The sequence below is a fragment of the Rattus norvegicus genome, chromosome 2 (assembly GCF_021556685.1).
Source record: "Rattus norvegicus strain SHRSP/BbbUtx chromosome 2, alternate assembly SHRSP_T2T, whole genome shotgun sequence".
Lineage (NCBI taxonomy): Eukaryota > Metazoa > Chordata > Mammalia > Rodentia > Muridae > Rattus > Rattus norvegicus.
Window position 1 is genome coordinate 59680166 of NC_141535.1, and position 13212 is coordinate 59693377.

The 13212-nt window shown below is 42.7% G+C and overlaps 1 long non-coding RNA gene across 1 annotated transcript; it reads left to right on the forward strand.

Moving 5' to 3' along the window:
• The first annotated feature begins 438 nt into the window (after nucleotides 1–438).
• LOC147996111 (uncharacterized) lies at nucleotides 439–6162 on the forward strand. The gene is made up of 5 exons (XR_015677900.1): nucleotides 439–579; nucleotides 1439–1556; nucleotides 2144–2249; nucleotides 2858–2924; nucleotides 3950–6162. It is a non-coding gene; the product is annotated as an uncharacterized LOC147996111 (long non-coding RNA).
• The last annotated feature ends 7050 nt before the right edge of the window (nucleotides 6163–13212 follow it).

Here is a 13212-nt window from a genome sequence, read left to right on the forward strand (position 1 = left end):
CAGCCCTGGAGGTTGGATCAGAGTTGGAGGTAGAGCAACACAGCTCTAACAAGAGGCCACAAGTGGGCGATCTGCTCAGGAGAAGCTTGGAAAGGAACTGGGGGCTTACTGAGCTAATTTTGCATCAGATTAAAACTAGGTGATTCAGTAAGGAGGAGTCTGTGGAAATGGACGCTCCACGGGTGGGTCCCCTTGATGTCATAGCGAGGGGAGGTGGGTGCAGTGAGATGGGGCAGACTTAGAACCTAGACTTAATTTCTTACTTTTAAAAACTGCTAACATTCCCCACTTTGACCAGCTATTTAGGCCATGTTTGGAGAGCAGTCCCAACCCTTGGTTTCTCTGTCTTTACTGCTCTGTGCCTTGGGTAGCTGGCCAGCAGAATGATGTTTTCAATTACTTAAAATAATTTGAGCAAGGCAAAACTGTTGACCCTGTGCCAGCCCCAACGAGCTTGGCCTCTCTCATCCAGTGAGCTGTACCCCTTCTGCTTTGGAGAATTGAAAGTGGGGAGAAGCAACCTGGTAATGGGCTATACACACATACCCACATCCCTACCCCCAGCCCAAGCAGCACGAGGTAACATTTAGTTTCTCTTGTTTATTTCTAGATTTGGAGATTGTGGAATTTTCCAGAAATAAATGTGTGTCTAGACTAATGGAAATTTTTGAATATTTACTTATTTATTTGTTTGTTTATAGAATTACCATGGCCTCTCTGATTTCACTGCATTTCCTTCTTCCTTCCCAGTCATTAAGATGGTTGGCTTTGAAAAGTTAGGGAAGAATTTTGTGTTGCTTCTGGGGATGAAATGAAAACTCTTCTGGTTGATAAAAGGACTGGAGGTTAGCACCCATAAGCTGGAAATTCCAGAGAGAGTTGTTTCAGTGGTTTTGGGAGACCTGGGCCTTGGCTATTGGTCAGGGAATACTTCGGTTCTCAGCACAAATGAACAATTTGTTTCTAGTCATGCTTTGGTTTCTTATTCACATTGGCAACATTCGTTTATTAGATTGACTTAAAATTGTTTTAACCTATCCCAAACAAATGGTAGATACTCATATCTGCCAGGGTTTGTTTGTTTGTTTGGGGGGTGTTTTTTTTTCCTGGTTTGTAATTCAAACCATTTGCTCGTTCAATTTAAGGACCTCAATCTGGTTTTTGTATTCGTTTGTCCTTCCTCTCTAGTCTGAGCTTGCATAGACACTACCAGGTCATTCATTCATGTGTTCAGGTGACAAACACATGTTGACTCCTTACCAGGCTCTCAGAACTGGGCTGGCATGAGGTGTGTCTGGACTCCTGCCCTTGGAGAGCTTCCTCTGGTTTGCCATGCCTCCTCTGCACTGCCCACAGTCTCTAAGCATCTCCTAGGAGTGAAGCTATTTGACTGTAGGTCAGCAAGGCTGGTGGCTCATTCTGGCTTTTTCCCCCTAAGGGTCAAGCGCAGTGAAACTGGTATGAACCAGGCCTGTGGACTCTATCTGTACGTTCTTCCCTGGTGCTATACAGAAGACGTCTGCTATATTTACAAGATGACAAGGCAACTGAAGCAAGTGAGAGGAATTACAGTTACATTCCTGAAGGGAAGTCAAGGTGTTGAACTGGGGGGGGGGTGTCTTGTCTGTATCCAAGTGGATGAATTTGCTCTTTGGGAGTTGGCTGTAATCCATGGGATTTTTGAGCAAATCTCTTTCCCTAAAAGAAATGATAAATCAAATAACATAAGGAAGAGAACAACTTAAGAAATAGATCTGGAAGCATCTAGACCAGTGGTTCTCAACCCGTGGGTCATGACCCCCCTGTTGGGGCATCAAAACAACCCTTTTACAGGGTCACATATCAGATATCTTGCATATCAGCTATTTACATTACAATTTGTAACAGTAGCAAAATTACAGTTACAAAGTTGCAACAAAAATAACTTTAAGGTTGGGGCTTACCACACATGCGTAACTGTATTTAAAAGGTCTCAGTATTAGGTATCTGATCTAGAATCTGATTGTGCATTCAAGAGCTCTGGGGAGGCTGCCACTGCTGTGTGGGGGTGGACCTTGGGTTCAAGGGCTCACCCTCCCATGGCTCTGCTCTCCCAGCACTGAAGACTCTTGACTGACTTGGAGACTTATGTATTCTTTTTCAGGTGCTGAGAGTTGACTCAGTTATAAGTCTCAACTCATAGCTCGTTGTCTGTGGTTTGGCTGTTGGTATATACTACCTTTTTGCCCACTCTACTTCCCTTTTTCTTGGTAGGTAGATGTTCTTTTAAAATGTCTATTACTTGGGGGCTGGGCATAGTGGTGCATGTCTGTAATAATAGCTAGCATTCAGGCACTGAGGCAGGGGGATTTAAAGTTTGAGGACTACACAGTGAAAGCTTGTGTCAGTCAACAGCAGAATGTATATGGTTTGCTCTGTCTTTTTAGTTTTTATCTTTTAATTATCAGTCCTATTCAGATATGTTAGAATGTTTAATGACAGCACAGTGTGTACCCTAATGTCAACCTTTTCTGATCGTCTGTCACACTTGCTTGAGTCTACACAGATTGTTCTAACATAAGCAGCCAGCACCATGATTAATGGTGCCCATTACTACAGCTTGAGAAGTTAACCCATGATATAGTTTCCTCAATACCCAGTCCACGCTTAAATTTTATAGATCTTTGAAAATGTTTTTCTACATAGCTTTAAAAATTCAGGAGTCAATTAAAATTTATATATTGTGCTTGCCTAAATCTTTCAACTATTTTTACAGAAAGTTCCCCTTATTAAAACAGCACACTGATATTTTAAAGGTACTTTTCTTTCTTTAAAACATTTAAATTTATTCTAAAATTTTTGCATATTTTTGAGGCAGGCTGGCCTTAAACTGACTTCTATAGACAAAGGCAACCTTGGATTTATGATCTGCATGGGGATTACAGGTATGTGTCTTCTCAAGTTTACTTTTGACTGAAGCGCAAAAACATAAAGGTCGTATCCCTGTATGGCCAGCACGTGAAATTTCAGTTCATGTATACGTGACTATTTAAGTCAGGCTATATTATTTCTTCATAGTGAAGATGTTTAATATTCTCTATTGCATTCCGAAACGCAGAGCTGGTTTTCAGTATCCCTGCTGTGCAATGGCAGGATTCTCTGCTCTTGCTGTGGCTTCCTGCCAGCATCTTTCCATCCCTCTTCTCACTGCTGCCTTTCTCTTCTAAGCACCGGCAGCTTCCATGGCAGCCACATCTCCGTGGATTCCTGTGATACTCGCCCTTCCTTACTTCATTTTATCACTTAACATTATGCCATCCAGTTTCATCTATGGCGTTGTACATCACAGAAGTCCATTCCTTTTGATGGCTGGGTTTTACGCCGTTTTTGTGGGTATATACATTGAAAAGAACCACATTAATCAGTGTATTGATAATCAGATGGTCTCTCTTTCTCAGCTATTGTGTATGCTGTGATGAACACGTGATAGTAGAATGGCCAGATCATATGCTAATTATATAATTATATAGTGTCATCTTCCGAGGAACTTCCTTGGTTTTTTTCTCACAATGGTTGCACTAATGTCTTTTCCTACCAATAGTGCGTGTACCAGGGCTTCCCCCAACCCTGCTGCATGACTGTCAACATGTGTTTTTTATTCTCTTTCTTAATAAAAACCATTCTTACTCATAAGAGGTGACGTCTCATTGTGTTTTGCTATTAAGATAGAGTCTCCTGTATCCTAGGCTAACCTTGAACTTACTACATAGCTGAGGATAGCCCTACCTTCCTGGCCTTCCTGCCTTTATTCTCCAGGAGCTGAGATTACTGGTGTGTCTTACCGTGCTTGGTTCTACGAGGTGCTGGGGATGGACCTAACCCAGAGCTTCATGAATGGTGGGCTAAAATTCTAATAACAGCTTAATTCTTCCTGAGTCATATTTTTCTTTTTATTGCTCAACTTCCTCAGGTTTCCCATGGCAGCCATATTCCTGGAATCTGTCATACTCTTGTTGCTCCCTGAGCAGTCATAATATTTTTTGACTCAAGATGATGAAGACATGGAACTGTTTTTCTGGAGAAAACGCTTTCAGTAGGAAACACTGGCAAGAGGGATGCTGGACATTCTCGCGGCTCTGTGTTTGCTGCTGTTTCTACGTCCTTCCACAGACAGAGCTCAAGGCAATTGAAGCACTTGTGTTATTTCCAATGTAAGTTTTGTATTACTTGGCTTCACCTAGCACCAATTTCATCTTTGCCTCTTTTTCTTTTGTCATGGCTTTGTAGTTTGTGAGCTGTGTTTTATTTGCTTGTTTTCCTTATTTCGGGTGAAACGGCCAAAATATCAATAGCATTTTGACTACTCATAACTGACCTTAGTGAGTATCACTGAATATTTGGATGCCATTTTCCTTGTCTTTTTTTTTAAAGATTTATTTATTTATTATATATAAGTACACTGTAGCTGTCTTCAGATGCACTAGAAGAGGGCATCAGATCCCATTACAGATGGTTGTGAGCCACCATGTGGTTGCTGGGATTTGAACTCAGGAACTCTAGAAAAGCAGTCAGTGCTCTTATCCACTGAGCTATCTCTCCAGCCCCATTTTCCATGTCTTAAAATGTGCCTATTGTGTGTGTGCTCACACACACACACACACACACACACACACACACACACACACTCAGAATATTATATTTGGAAGTTTCTTGGAATCATTTTTCTTCGATATCATTATTTTTCAACTTTGATACAGTTTTATGAGAATTTGTTCCGGTTTGATTTGTATTCTAGGAGTTATTAGCTGTTATTTCTGTGTGTTTACATTGCTTTCTTTTTAACACATAAAATCTTTTCATATTGCATCTGTCCTATTCCTGAAAATTAAGTCCATGTTCTTTGTACACGTGGCCATCTTAGAGCAGGGTCAGTATTCAAAACCAGAGAGCTGTGTGTATTTAAAAAGTAGTTTTAAAGAAAAGTAACCCTTGAGCTTCCCTTCGAATGCAGCCAGACAGTATCAATCAGTCGGCTACCCCATTCCCTCCAAGAGTCACAGCAAGGGTTGGGGTGAACGTAGGGTTGAACTGGAAAGAGTACCTCTATGCAGTCATTTTTGTGGTGCACGGAGCAGTTTCTGATGTCTAACTCTGGAATCCCAGGGGCAGAATTAATGGGGGTTTCATGTGTACTCAAAAGAACACCATTCCAGGAATTTATTATCCCCACATTGGCATGCGCTCTGACAGCTCTGCAAATTGGTTGTCCATTTGGAAGCTAGAAAAGTTCTTTAAGCAAAACAAATAAAAAGTTCTACTTGGTGCAAAAAAGGAGCTTCTTTGATAGAGACACACTTAACATAAAGGTAAGTATTTGGAGTATATAAAAATAAAGTTACAAGATTTAGAATAAAGATAAAGATTAAAGTCTAGGGCTAGGGCTATAGCACTCAGAAGAATGGTCCACCACCCTGCCCCACCCCCAGCCCCCTGTCAGCGGCACTCTAGAGCTGGCCCTGGTGGAGTGGGTGCAGGTGAGCCAGCTTCAAAGGCATAAAAATGGGAGAGCTGACCTGCTACTAGAGAGAGCTGGTTCTAACTCTTTTGTGCTGCTACAGACAGCACAGTGCTGGCCCTGTCCCTCACCTGGGCAAACCTGGGGAGCTCACCCTGGTGGTGTGGATGAAGGAGAGCTGGCAGACAGACCAACTTAGCCCAGTTCCAGGACTCTTGAGTTAGCTCACCCCAACATCTACCCCATCTGTGAGCTGATGGAGTATGCTAAGTAAGGGGCCAGTCCTGTAGAACTAAAGCTGCAGGATCTCCATGACCCAGGGCAACAACAGGATATCTAAGAGGAGTTCGATGTGAGGTCCAGGATTGATAGTTCAATGGAAGTCAGAGACTTTGAACCAAACAAATGACTCTTTGCAAGAAACATTTGCAAGGAAAGCTGTTGGATGCAGGGGTGTACTGTGTGACACACTGTGACACACCATAGCTTCTATGGCAAGATTTTGTTTTCGTTTGTCATTTTGTTTTGTTTTCTTTAGTCTGGAGTTTGCAAGGGTAGAGGGCAGATTCGGAGGGATGGGGAGATGTGTGGGATTGGGGTGTGCATGATGTGATATTCACAAAGAATCAATAAAATGGTAAAGATTAAAAATAAAGGTCAAGATTTGGAACACAGTAAGAGAATCTATTGGCTTGAGAAAATGGCTGAAATAGGTTTTCCTCTAGGTTTCACGTCCTCACCAACCATGTGTAGATTTATAGCATGGTTTTTCTCTTGTTGAGTAGACCTAAAGTTCAACTCGACAGCTCTTGGTGACTCCCCCGGCAGAAGTGTCACCGTTGCACTGCTGAGGATAGATGGCTGTCCTGGTCGTATGTCCCGTGGTTGATAGGCTTTACAACTGTGTAGGAGAGCTAGGCGCTTTACTTCCCTGTTAGCTTGCGTAACACCTTCTTATGAGGGTTAGTTCCTCAGAAGAAAGCTTTCAGGTCAGTTCTAAATTGATTTCTCCAAGTCCTGTGATTGAAGTATATGGTTTCTTCAGCAATAGGGTTTTACCTTCAACTTTTAGGAGGCAACCAAACCAACAGTGATAGCTTACATTGTTTGAGAAATCTCTGGTAATCTCCTGACCAACAACACAAAGGGACATTTCCCATTCCTGGCGCTTGGGTTTTTGTTAGTCCGTGGATTTTGGGGAAAACATTATCACCTCAGGGGGTGTAACTCTATTTAAACTATAAACCACACACCATATAGCCTCATATATATATGAATATATGTAACAATAATAATTAAAGAAGAGGCCATATATTTCAGAGGGAGTCTGCTATGGAAAGAGTTGGATGGGGGAGAAAGAACAGTGAAAATGATGTAAATATATTATTTATGAAATTCTAAAAAATTAAAAATTTAAATAAAAAAACCCCTCCTTTTTAAGGCTGAGTGTTCCACAGTGGGTTTTTGTATCAATCACTATTTACTGCACAAAGAAACTTCTCTGATGAAGATTGAGAGATGAGCTAATCTATGGGTATATGTTGCCATTTAATACTCCTTCTTTAAGCAGAAAAATAGTAGTAGGTTCTCCCCTAGGGCCTATGACCTGTTTATCCACAGGTTCTTGGCCCTGATAACAGGGCCAGACATGGATGTGGAGAGGGCCTGAGATTTAATCAGAACGTGTCTTGTCATTCCCAGGGTGTTTATGTCATGATTACACCAGTGACCATATCTTGCAGACCATTCATTATTGGAGCTCACAGGATTCACAGCTGGGTAGACTGATGGTTCCCTTTTCCTACAGTAGCACAAATGGTATTTTCTAGCACCATGAAAACTTGTCAATGGGGATGAAGAGCCCAGTCCATCCCAGGTTGATTTCACCATGTTCTTTCACTCAATTTTGTGCTATAGTCTACCGTCAGCAATGGGGTCTTACCATTAGGTTCTGGGGGGTAACTGAGAATGCTGGCTACAGCCTGACATGCTTAGCTTAGAGGGATCATCACAAAAGTGGGCATAGAAAGACTGTAAGAGCCAGAGGTAGTACATGACTATGAAAAGACTTCCAGACCTAGTAGGGCAGCTGCACATAGGCGTGTACACTGGTCTGGTGGGGCAACAAGTGCATGTAAGACAAAATCCTAGTGTGGCAAGGGAAGTTGGGTACAAAGTCCCACCCCTAAATGAGGAAGATGGCTGAAATTGTTCTTGATGCCTGAAGCGGGAGTGGGTATAAGGGGAGTTAGGAGAGGTGCATATGTTGAAAGTTCAGTGTCTAGAATTCTCAAAGAGCTAATTAAAAAACTATTTGAGGACTTTTATGGGTGTATTTCACGCTTTAAAAAAAGGTAGACAGTGAAGAGAGAGGGGAAAGGAGAGAAATAAGGGAGAAATTGAAGTGGTGAGAAGAAAAGAGAAGAGAGGGAGGGAGAGAGAGAGAGAGAGAGACTCAAGCTGCTTGTGGTTACGTAAGTGAGGACGAACCTGGCAGACCAAAGACCCTTTATCGTCAGTGTCTCCTTGAACTTATCAAGAATTACTTTCAGCTCTGACACCGTCCTTGATTACAGAACTGGGTGAGAACTTCAACCTCTTGTGCTTCCATTTTCTTAGCTATGTGATAAACATATTCTCCATGGTTACAAAATCTGTTGTTTTGAGAATCAAGTGATATGGGGGCACCTACACATTGATTTATTAACTGTGGAAAGGATGGAATCTTGATAATTACGGCTTCCACGCATTCTCATTATTTTTCTGGCTTTTATGCTGTTGTTACATTGCAGCCCATGTTCTCTGTGTCAACAATGGGAGTTAGTCCATCTCAACACAGTTGCCAGAATGTCCTTTCCTTGGTTGTGGGGGCCCCATGTGTTCTTCTGCCTCACATGTCCCTATTGTCCGAGCTCCTCTACCATGGCCTCCTAACTCTCTCCCAGAGCCAGCCTTCCTGTCAGCCTTGTCCCCTTCTCAGACATGCTGTGCAGTTTGCTTGCTGGGCAATGCACTTGCTCCTTCAAGTGACCCCATGGCTCTCCTCTTCACGGCTTTCAAACCTTTGCTTTTCTGTGAAGTCTCCTCTGGCTGCTCTAGCAATGCTACCCCCTGGAAGCTCCTGAGCCTTCCTTCCTGACTTAGTTTGTTTTTTATTGTTTTATTTTATGTATGTGAGTACACACTGTAGCTATCTTCAGACACACCAGAGGAGGGCATCGGATCCCATTACAGATGGTTGTGAGCCACCATGTGGTTGCTGGGGATTGAACTCGGGACCTCTGGAACAGCAGTCAGTACTCTTAACTGCTGAGCCATGACTTCAGCCCCTGGTTTACAGTTTTACACAGCACCGTGCAGGAATTACTTGCTTACTTCTGTCATTTGTCTTTCCCACTTGACTGTAAGCTTCAGGAGACTGGAGAGGCTGTCTGGTTAACTGATGGACCCTTAGTGCTTAGAATAAACCCTGGCACAGCTCAGGGCCTCAATCCATATTTTTAAAAATGCATTAGTTGCTGGAGAGATGGCTTGGCAGCTATGGTCACTGGTTACTCTTCTAGAGGATCTGGTTTTGATTATGAGCACCCACACAATGGCTTGGAACCTTCTGTAAGCCCAGTTCCAGGAGATTCAATCCCCTCTTCTAGATTCCATAAGCACCAAGCATTCACGCACTGCATAAGACATTCGTGCAGCCAATACCTCCATATACATAAAAATAAATAAACAAATAAAAATTTAAAATGGAAACAGTTCTCTGCACCCAAATCCCGTGGGAGGGAGAGCTAAACCTTCAGAGAGGCAGACAAGCCTGGGAAACCAGAAGTGACTGCTCCCTGCACACACATCTCGGACGCCAGGGGAAAAAGCCAAAGACCATCTGGAACCCTGGTGCACTGAAGCTCCCGGAAGGGGCGGCACAGGTCTTCCTGGTTGCTGCCGCTGCAGAGAGCCCGTGGGGAGCACCCCACGAGCGAACCTGAGCCTCGGGACCACAGGTAAGACCAAATTTTCTGCTGCAAGAAAGCTGCCTGGTGAGCTTGGGACACAGGAAAGCAGAATTTCTCTAGGACCGGGCACGTTCTGTGTTTACCGGAAGTCCCACACCCGCGGATCCGGGCCCGCAGCAGCTCTCTGCTCCCAGACCCGGTGAGAGAGAGACCCAACCGCCTGGTCAGGTGGGCACTCCTGAGGCTGCAGAGCGGAAGAGACCACCAACACTGCTCACCCCTGCCCACATCCCTGGCCCAAGAGGAAACTGTATAAGGCCTCTGGGCTCCTGTGGGGGAGGGCCCAGGAGCGGCAGGACCCCTGCCACAGACACCGCCGGAACCTGAAGGAAACAGACCAGATAAACAGTTCTCTGCACCCAAATCCCGTGGGAGGGAGAGCTAAACCTTCAGAGAGGCAGACAAGCCTGGGAAACCAGAAGTGACTGCTCCCTGCACACACATCTCGGACGCCAGAGGAAAAAGCCAAAGACCATCTGGAACCCTGGTGCACTGAAGTTCCCGGAAGGGGCGGCACAGGTCTTCCTGGTTGCTGCCGCTGCAGAGAGCCCGTGGGCAGCACCCCACGAGCGAACCTGAGCCTCGGGACCACAGGTAAGACCAAATTTTCTGCTGCAAGAAAGCTGCCTGGTGAACTCAAGACACAGGCCCACAGGAACAGCTGAAGACCTGTAGAGAGGAAAAACTACACGCCAGAAAGCAGAACACTCTGTCCCCATAACTGACTGAAAGAGAGGAAAACAGGTCTACAGCACTCCTGTCACACAGGCTTATAGGACAGTCTAGCCACTGTCAGAAATAGCAGAACAAAGTAACACTAGAGATAATCTGATGGCGAGAGGCAAGCGCAGGAACCCAAGCAACAGAAACCAAGACTACATGCCATCATCGGAGCCCAATTCTCCCACCAAAACAAACATGGAATATCCAAACACACCAGAAAAGCAAGATCTAGTTACAAAATCATATTTGATCATGATGCTGGAGGACTTCAAGAAAGACATGAACACACTTAGGGAAGCACAGGAAAACATTAATAAACAAGTAAAAGCCTACAGAGAGGAATCGCAAAAATGCCTGAAAGAATTCCAGGAAAACACAATCAAACAGTTGAAGGAATTAAAAATAGAAATAGAAGCAATCAAGAAAGAACACATGGAAACAACCCTGGATATAGAAAACCAAAAGAAGAGACAAGGAGCTGTAGATACAAGCCTCACCAACAGAATTCAAGAGATGGAAGAGAGAATCTCAGGAGCAGAAGATTCCATAGAAATCATTGACTCAACTGTCAAAGATAATGTAAAGCGGAAAAAGCTACTGGTCCAAAACATACAGGAAATCCAGGACTCAATGAGAAGATCAAACCTAAGGATAATAGGTATAGAAGAGAGTGAAGACTCCCAGCTCAAAGGACCAGTAAATATCTTCAACAAAATCATAGAAGAAAACTTCCCTAACCTAAAAAAAGAGATACCCATAGACATACAAGAAGCCTACAGAACTCCAAATAGATTGGACCAGAAAAGAAACACCTCCCGTCACATAATAGTCAAAACACCAAACGCACAAAATAAAGAAAGAATATTAAAAGCAGTAAGGGAAAAAGGTCAAGTAACATATAAAGGGAGACCTATCAGAATCACACCAGACTTCTCGCCAGAAACTATGAAGGCCAGAAGATCCTGGACTGATGTCATACAGACCCTAAGAGAACACAAATGCCAGCCCAGGTTACTGTATCCAGCAAAACTCTCAATTAACATTGATGGAGAAACCAAGATATTCCATGACAAAACCAAATTTACACAATATCTTTCTACAAATCCAGCACTACAAAGGATAATAAATGGTAAAGCCCAACATAAGGAGGCAAGCTATACCCTAGAAGAAGCAAGAAACTAATCATCTTGGCAACAAAACAAAGAGAATGAAAGCACACAAACATAACCTCACATCCAAATATGAATATAAAGGGAAGCAATAATCACTATTCCTTAATATCTCTCAATATCAATGGCCTCAACTCCCCAATAAAAAGACATAGATTAACAAACTGGATACGCAATGAGGACCCTGCATTCTGCTGCCTACAGGAAACACACCTCAGAGACAAAGACAGACACTACCTCAGAGTGAAAGGCTGGAAAACAACTTTCCAAGCATATGGTCAGAAGAAGCAAGCTGGAGTAGCCATTCTAATATCAAATAAAATCAATTTCCAACTAAAAGTCATCAAAAAAGATAAGGAAGGACACTTCATATTCATCAAAGGAAAAATCCACCAAGATGAACTCTCAATCCTAAATATCTATGCCCCAAATACAAGGGCACCTACATACGTAAAAGAAACCTTACTAAAGCTCAAAACACACATTGCACCTCACACAATAATAGTGGGAGACTTCAACACCCCACTCTCATCAATGGACAGATCATGGAAACAGAAATTAAACAGGGACGTAGACAGACTAAGAGAAGTCATGAGCCAAATGGGCTTAACGGATATTTATAGAACATTCTATCCTAAAGCAAAAGGATATACCTTCTTCTCAGCTCCTCATGGTACTTTCTCCAAAATTGACCATATAATTGGTCAAAAAACGGGCCTCAACAGGTACAGAAAGATAGAGATAATCCCATGCATGCTATCGGACCACCACGGCCTAAAACTGGTCTTCAATAACAATAAGGGAAGAATGCCCACATATACGTGGAAATTGAACAATGCTCTACTCAATGATAACCTGGTCAAGGAAGAAATAAGAAAGAAATTAAAAACTTTTTAGAATTTAATGAAAATGAAGATACACATACCCAAACTTATGGGACACAATGAAAGCTGTGCTAAGAGGAAAACTCATAGCGCTGAGTGCCTGCAGAAAGAAACAGGAAAGAGCATATGTCAGCAGCTTGACAGCACACCTAAAAGCTCTAGAACAAAAAGAAGCAAATACACCCAGGAGGAGTAGAAGGCAGGAAATAATCAAACTCAGAGCTGAAATCAACCAAGTAGAAACAAAAAGGACCATAGAAAGAATCAACAGAACCAAAAGTTGGTTCTTTGAGAAAATCAACAAGATAGATAAACCCTTAGCCAGACTAACGAGAGGACACAGAGAGTGCGTCCAAATTAACAAAATTAGAAATGAAAAGGGAGACATAACTACAGATTCAGAGGAAATTCAAAAAATCATCAGATCTTACTATAAAAACCTATATTCAACAATTTTTGAAAATCTTCAGGAAATGGACAATTTCCTAGACAGATACCAGGTATCGAAGTTAAATCAGGAACAGATAAACCAGTTAAACAACCCCATAACTCCTAAGGAAATAGAAGCAGTCATTAAAGGTCTTCCAACCAAAAAGAGCCCAGGTCCAGACGGGTTTAGTGCAGAATTCTATCAAACCTTCATAGAAGACCTCATACCAATATTATCCAAACTATTCCACAAAATTGAAACAGATGGAGCACTACCGAATTCCTTCTACGAAGCCACAATTACTCTTATACCTAAACCACACAAAGACACAACAAAGAAAGAGAACTTCAGACCAATTTCCCTTATGAATATCGACGCAAAAATACTCAATAAAATCCTGGCAAACCGAATTCAAGAGCACATCAAAACAATCATCCACCATGATCAAGTAGGCTTCATCCCAGGCATGCAGGGATAGTTTAATATACGGAAAACCATC